The sequence below is a fragment of the Microcebus murinus genome, chromosome 10, assembly GCF_040939455.1.
Source record: "Microcebus murinus isolate Inina chromosome 10, M.murinus_Inina_mat1.0, whole genome shotgun sequence".
NCBI lineage: Eukaryota > Metazoa > Chordata > Mammalia > Primates > Cheirogaleidae > Microcebus > Microcebus murinus.
Genome location: NC_134113.1, coordinates 40,401,924 through 40,409,616, shown reverse-complemented (window position 1 = coordinate 40,409,616; position 7,693 = coordinate 40,401,924). Strand labels below are relative to the sequence as shown.

General features: G+C 37.1%; 1 non-coding gene across 1 annotated transcript; it reads right to left on the bottom strand.

The window, feature by feature from the left end:
- Positions 1-5,118: 5,118 nt before the first annotated feature.
- Positions 5,119-5,239, bottom strand: LOC142873614 (small nucleolar RNA SNORA32). Its single transcript, XR_012921608.1, has one exon. It is a non-coding gene; the product is annotated as a small nucleolar RNA SNORA32 (small nucleolar RNA).
- Positions 5,240-7,693: the final 2,454 nt, after the last annotated feature.

The following is a 7,693-nucleotide window of genomic DNA, read 5'->3' as shown; positions in this document are numbered from 1 at the left end:
CTCACGCCTTGGCCTCCCAGAGTGCTAGGATTACAGGTGTGAGCCACCGCACCCTGCCCACTGTTAACTTCTAATGGTTGGCCACTGCACTCCTCATCTTCAAGGCTCCCGTCTCCTTGAAAAACTTCTTGAACCACCACTGCACTGTACGTTCATTAGCTGTTCCTGGGCCAAATGCATTGATGTTGCTAGTTGTCTCCACTGCTTTATGACCCATTTTGAATTCAAAGAAGAAAATCACTTCAATTTGCTTTTTGTCTAACATCATTTCCATAGTCTAAAATAAATATAAAATAAACAGCAAGTAATAAGTCATTAGCAAAAATCAGCGATAAATATACATTAAAATGATGTATAGCATAACCACATTTATTTAAGAATGCATTCCAATATCTAATGGTAAATTTCAACAATGCTAAAACCATAATTATTTTGCACCAACCTAATAGATATCTTTGAAATAATAATGAATAAAGAAAACAAGTTACATAGTATAATTTGAAGACAATCAGAGTATCCATTATCAAGAGAATTGAAGTGAAATGTAGTGGATGCACATCATGGAGTATTACGAGGAAGAACATTGAATGTAATATGGCAATATTGATGTCTCTTTAAAATGCAGTACTTGCAAAATAAAACCACAATGAGATACCTTTAAACACCTGTTAGAATTGCTCAAATTTAAAAATATCTAGGACTGGCACAGTGGCTCACATTTGCAATCTTAGCACCTTGGGAGGACAAGGTGAGAAGATTGCTTGAGCCCAGGAGTTTGCAATTGCAGTGAGCTTTAATGACATCACTTCATTCTAGCATGAGCAACAGAGTGAGACCATATCTCAAAATAAATAAATAAATAAAAATAATGGTACAAAATGCTGATAAAGACATAAAACAACAGGAACTTTAATTCATTGCTGGTGGGAATGCAAAATAGTCTAGTCACTTTAGAAGACAGTTTGACAGTTTCTTAGAAAGTTTAATATATATTCACCATATGATGCAGGAATCTTACTACTAAGTATGTACCCAAATGAATTGAAAACTTATGCATGGGCTGGATGTGGTGGCTCACGCCTGTAATGCTAGCACTCTGAGAAGTTGAGGCGGGTGGATCATTTGAACTCAGGAGAGACCAGCCTGAGCAAGAACGAGACCTTGTATCTACTAAAAAAAAAATAGAAATTAGCTGGACAACTAAAAAAAAATTTTATATATATATATATATATATATAATTAGCCAGGCATGGTGGCACATGCCTATAGTCCCAGCTACTCAGGGGGCTGAGGCAGAAGGATTGCTTGAGCCCAAGAGTTTGAAGCTGCTGTGAGCTAGGCTGACCCCACGGCACTCTAGCCTAAGCAACAGAGCGAGACTCTGTCTCAAAAAACAAAAGAACAAAAGAACAAAAAAGAAAACTTGTGTATGAACACACACACACACACCTTTGGATGTAAATATTTATAGTGACTTTATTCCTAATTGCCAAACAAGGAAACAACCAAGATGTCTTCCTACAGATGAGTAGATAAATAAACAATGGTGTATCCATACAATGGAATACTGGTCAGACATAAAAAAGAACAAGCATCTAATTCACTAAAAAACATGGATGAATCTCAAATGAATTTTTGCTAAGTGAAAGAAGTCAGACTCAAAAGCCTATATATTACCATTCCGTTTATGCAACAAACTACTGACAAATTAATTTAACTGTATTACAAACACACAATCTCAGTGAGGGGTTAAGTAAAAAAGTAGTAGACTTTGGAAAACAATGTTTTGACTAGACTAGGTAAAAAAAGAACTACAAAAAACATTGTACTATAGTCAGTAACTTTGTTTCTCATAGTGGTAGGCATTAGCAATTCTGAAACTAGTTTACTTGTTTAACTAGAAAATGTGTATTAGTTTGCTAGAGCTGCCATAATAAAGTGCCAAACTGTGAAACTGGATGGCTTTAGCAACAACAATTTATTTTCTCAGAGTTCTGGAAAGTAGAAATCTGAAATCAAGTTGTTGGCAGAGGTGGTCCCTTCTGAGGGCTGTGAGGAAAGGACCTGCTCCAAGCCTCTCTCCTTGACTTATAGATGGCCATCTTTCCCCTGTTGTCTTCCCTCTATGTGTGTTTGTGTTCACATTTTTCTTTTTAACCACTTTGGTACCCCGCTAACCGGCCGCAAAACCTTGCCCACAGCAGGCACTCATAATCCGCATGATAGTTTGTGCTGTGCATTGACGACGAATCCGTTTTGCTCTTGCGTGATGAGGAAAGCTTTAAAGCACTGAAAGCTTGTTTTACTTTATAGGCAGCTTTACTTGTAATGTAAAGCAGAATAGATAACATATACATATATGTTTTCATTATGTTATTTTTAAATGTTCACAATTTTATTTTGATAAATGAAAAAAAGTTAGAACAGTCATATCACAGCTGTCGGCTAAAGTTGACGCTTGGCTGGGTGCCTACATATCACGGCTGTCAGCTAAAGTCACTGTGCGCGTTCATCAAACGACTATCTGTGGCTATCGACTATAGTTGACGCTGGTATCGAAGTGGTTAATAAGGACATCAGTCAAATTGGGGCCCACTCTAATTAACTCATTTTAACTTCATTATCTCTGTAAAGCCTCCTATCTATAAATAAGGTCACATTATTAGGTTCTGGGGGTTAGGACTTCAACATATGGATTTTAGGGTGACACAACCAAACTCATAATACTAGGGTTGAGCAAATAAGTAAATAATTGTAGATAATGGGAGCCAGGTCTCTCGCTATCAGAGAAAAAGTCACAAATAAGCAAGGGGAGAAGGCTGGAATGAACCATGTGGTGCCGGATTAGGGTCACAGATACCAGTATAAATTCATGTTTATAGGTAGATAGATGATATATAGAGACGTGTGCATACATAAGTTAATACACATACATGTGTTTCCTAGCTTTGTCCACTGAAGGGGCCTCGAAACAGTGGTAGCAACAAGCATGCCCAGCACACAAATCTTGGTTTCTAAGTACCATTTTCCAATTAAAGGAGGGAAAATACAAAATGAGTTTGGAATATCTCATAGTGCCAGAAAGGAAAGAAGTTTGAAAAAATAAAATAAAAATAGGAGAAAGAAATCAAAAGGACACTGGAGCCAATCTGAAAGAGCCCCCAATGGCCAAAGCTGGAACAATTTCAGCAACAAAATAGTGATAGTATTGGATTATAACCCAAAGAATAAAATAAATATCCACGGCTCTTCCCCTAAGTGGTCTGATCTGTGAAAATGGCTTTCTGTTCACTTGATCCAGAAAACTCCACAAAATCATGCAATTCAAGAGGTTCAGATCTTCTTGTTCATTTTAAGGACACCCATGAAACTGCCCAGGCCATCAAGGGTATGCATATACAAAAGCGTATCTGAAATATGTCACTTTACAGAAACACCATTCCGACATTACAGTGGTGATGTAGGTAGGTGTCCCCAGGCCAAACAGTGGGGCTGGATGTAGGGTCAGTGGCCCCCAAAAGAGTGCTGAATTTTTGCTGCACATGCTTAAAAATGCAGAGGAATGCTGAAACTTATAAAACTTATAAAACTAAAACTTTTGGGTTTAGATATAGATTCTCTGGTTCTTGAGCATATCCTGGTGAAAAAAGCACCCAAGATACTTACAGAGCTCATAGTCAGATTAACCCATACATCAGTTCTCTTTGTCACGTTGAGATGATCCTTACTGAGAAAGAACAAATTGTTCCAAAACCAGAAGAGAAAGCTGCACAGAAGAAAAAGACACCTTAGAAGAAACTGAAGAAACAAAAACGTATGGCATGGAAATAGATTCAGCATAAAATAAAGGCAAATAACAGTAAAATAAATAAATAAATATGCATGAGTCTATAATACTATAAAGTCATTGAATAAGTAAATAAATGATTAAAGGGGAAAACCGTCCTTATAGAAGAATTCTAAAGAATATATATATATAGATACTCTTCTCTCCAGGAGCTGGAGATTAATTCTCTTCCTTTGATTTCAAGGTTACAGTGAACTATGACGATGCCACTGCACTCTAGCTTGGGTGACAGGGCGAGACTCTGTCACAAAAAAAAAAAAAAAAAAAAAAGAAAAGAAGGGAAAAAAAAAGAAAGAAGTATGAAAAAGGGGGGAAAACTTTATAGTGAAGAAACCTGGCAAATACCACCTTAATTAAAAAATCAAAGTTAACATCATGAAGTATAAGCCAAGTTGATGTCAAGTACCTGGTGATGTAATGGGGTGAGATGAATATCTTTACTAATTAAATACAAACAGATATGCATATCACACATTATAGTGGGAGTAGGTAGAAGGGAATGGGAGTGGAGTACAGAAATCAAAGGAATCAATTTATTGATCAAGGTGGTCATATCAGGGAGCAGAGAAGAGTTACAGGATAAGTCTAAAAAAAAGTGGAACAGGGCTGTGCACCTTTTGCCAATACTAAACATTTAGTATCTCTTTTGTCAATGTTCTATCTCTGCAGGATCAGATTGTGATTCTTATATTAAATATGTTGAAAGGTTAGTTATTTTTTTAACAGTATAAAAATAGTTGTTTTTTTAATATAGTATTAGGCAAAATTATTTAAAGTCAATAAATTTTTATTCAAGGAATTTCACATGCGACTCCTTCCACTGTCCGTCAAGGGTAGCCTTAGTTCCTCAAAGGCTGGAGTCTTTAAAGATTTATTTCAAGATATCCCTTCTTAATAGAACAGATCCTCAATCCATGGGTGTCCTGTCAGCCCTACATAACAATAATATAAAAGTTCACATTTCCAGAGATGATCATATAATGAATTACAAAGGGAGCCTTCCCAAGTTAGCCATAATGATTATTATTATTATTAGCTATCCAGAAGGGTTACAATGAGAATCAGCTGGCCAAAGCACATCTGCAAGGCACAAGAGATCTAGGTATGCACAGCGGTCAGGGAGAATGTAAAATGTGGGTCTGTTGTAAAATCTCACTGATTGCCTATTTCATAGGTATTAGATAATCACATGCTGCTTGCTACGTATTTCCACTTCCACAGTGCTCATCTAGGCAAAGGAGGTAAAACAATGGTCTAATAAAAGGTTAATAAAATGTTCTCAATAGGCTGATTGCTAGCAAAGTAGCAGATAGAAAACCTAGCGGGAAGTTTTTTTATGGTCATGTCCCTAGCAAATGAGAAACGGCATGCTAAAGGCCTTGCTAATGACGAGAAAGGTTAGTTCTTAACGCTAGAAGAAGCAAAGAGCAAAAAAATTGTCATTAATTGTAATGCTGAGTAAATTAAGCAATTAGAGGAAACTAGAGATACAATCTGGAAATAAAGAATAATCAAGTCAATAGCAACAACAGTAATCACTACCATTTATTAAATGCTTTCCATGTGCTGGACACTGTTTCAAAGAGTTTTAGAAATATTAATTCATTTAATCCTCACAATGATCCTATGATATACTACTACTATCTCTATGCTGTAGATGAAGAAATTGAGGTTCAAAGAGAAGCAGCACCTGTCCCCAGGCCATAAAGCCCACTAGTGGCAGAGTTAGTATTTGAATATGGGCAGCCTACCATCAGAGCCTGAGCCTGTAACTGCATCGTCTCCAGTTAAATACATAAGAGATGGTTCCAGAATTCAAGGAATTCACTGCTAGAGAAACAGACATGTAAACTGTCACAGCTCAATGTAAGTGCTAACAATAGAGGGGAAAGCATCAGAGAAGACTTCACAGAAGTGACACTGAAAATAAATCTTGATAGGGAAGTAAGAACATGCTTTGTGACATGAAGACAGGATTCCTGGCAAAAGAACAGCCATATGGAAGAAGTTTTGGTATCGCTGTTCAAAGTCATGTGGGAAATTCAGAGTAGGGTCAAATAATGACTTCCAACTTTGGGTATGGATTTCACATACAGAAAATCTCTAGCCAAGCCATCAGGAAATGTATTGGTATAGAGTGTGTGTCAGTTCCATTTGGCCCTATTCATTCTCACTACTTTCAGGTGCCAAAGCTGAACTTCTACTTGAAATATCACTATTTAGTCATTGAAAAGTACATTCACATTGTTTCCACAATCAGAGTTCTATTCGTTTTTTTTTGTTTGTTTGTTTTCTTGAGACAGAATCTTGCTCTGTCACCCTGGGTAGAAAAGTCCAGTGGCATCATCATAGCTCACTGCAACCTCAAACTCCTGGGCTCTAGCGATCTTCCAGCCTCAGCCTCCCAAGTAGCTGAGACTACAGGCGCACATGACCACACCCAGCTAATTTTTCTACTTTAGTAGAAACAGGGTCTCGTTCTTGCTCAGGCTAGTCTTGAACTCTTGAGCTCAAGCAATCCTACCTCCATGGCTTCCCAGAGAGCTACAATTACAGGCGTGCACCACTGTGCCCAGTCCCCTGAGTTGTATTATTTATAGGTCATAAGCCAGATTAAATCTATTCTAAAATCTTATGAAACAATCTTCCTTTAGAAAAATTTTTGAAAACTATGTTATAAAATCCAGCAGAGAGTAACTGAAACAGTAGGAGTTGAGGCAGCAAACGCTATAGTTTACTATGTGTTGGGCATTGTTCGAAGTTGCCTATGTGCTTTAAGTCATTTACAACTTGTGAGTAGCTACTACGGTGGTCCCCCCTTGTCTTCAGGGGATATGTTCCAAGACCTTCAGTGGATGCCTAAAACCATGAATCGTACCAAATCCTATATATACTATTTTATTTCCTATACCTACATACTTTTATTTTATATATTTATTTATTTTATTAACAGCAAAGTAGTTTAATTAAAACCATTATCTCCTAAATCTGAATGTTAATAACAGTTGTAGCCCAGGGAGAAACAAGAGGCATGCTAGCAAAGAGTGGGGGAAGTGGGGTGTCCTTCTCAGTCTGCCCAGACCTCCGCATCTGCTGTCCTGCATAATTGCTCTTGAGAACTCTCTGGCCCCTACATACTTTGAATAAAGTTTAATTTATAAATTAGGCACAGTAAAGGATTAATAACAATAATAATAAAATAGAACAATTATTAAAATTTACTATAATAAAAGTTATGTAAATGTGGTCTCAAAATATCTTATTGTACTATACTCATCCTTCTTTATCTAGCGATGATGCAAAAATGATACAATGCCTGTGTGATGAGATGAAGTGAGGTAAAGGCAGCCTATGTGATCTAGTGTTAGGCTACTGTTGACTTTCTGTATCTGTGATTCCCTGTGACCATCCCTTACTTGCAGTAAATGGTGTGGTGTCATTTGTTTCAGGGTATCTCTTGCCAAAGTCTTTACATAGCCTCAATGCTTTCTGGCACAACATGTTGCTGTAAACTGGAACGGGTTTCTGTTTATGTCTTTCACCCCACAAATTAATGCCTTTTCCATCTTAATTAAGCATTTATTATGCACTGTGACAGTAATTTTTGCAGTCTGAGGTACAACGGCAAAACTAGCATGAATTTCTTTTTCTTTCTTCACAATTTCATGGATAGAAGATTCTTACCATAGATCTTAGCAACGTTAGCATACAATTGCTTTTGCTTTCCTTATTAAGTTGAGAACTTTCACCTTTTCACTTAAGAAAGCACTTTACAACTTCTCTTTGGCATATTCAAATTGCCAGCATCACTACTCTTGTGCTTTGGGGCCATGATTAAGTCAAATA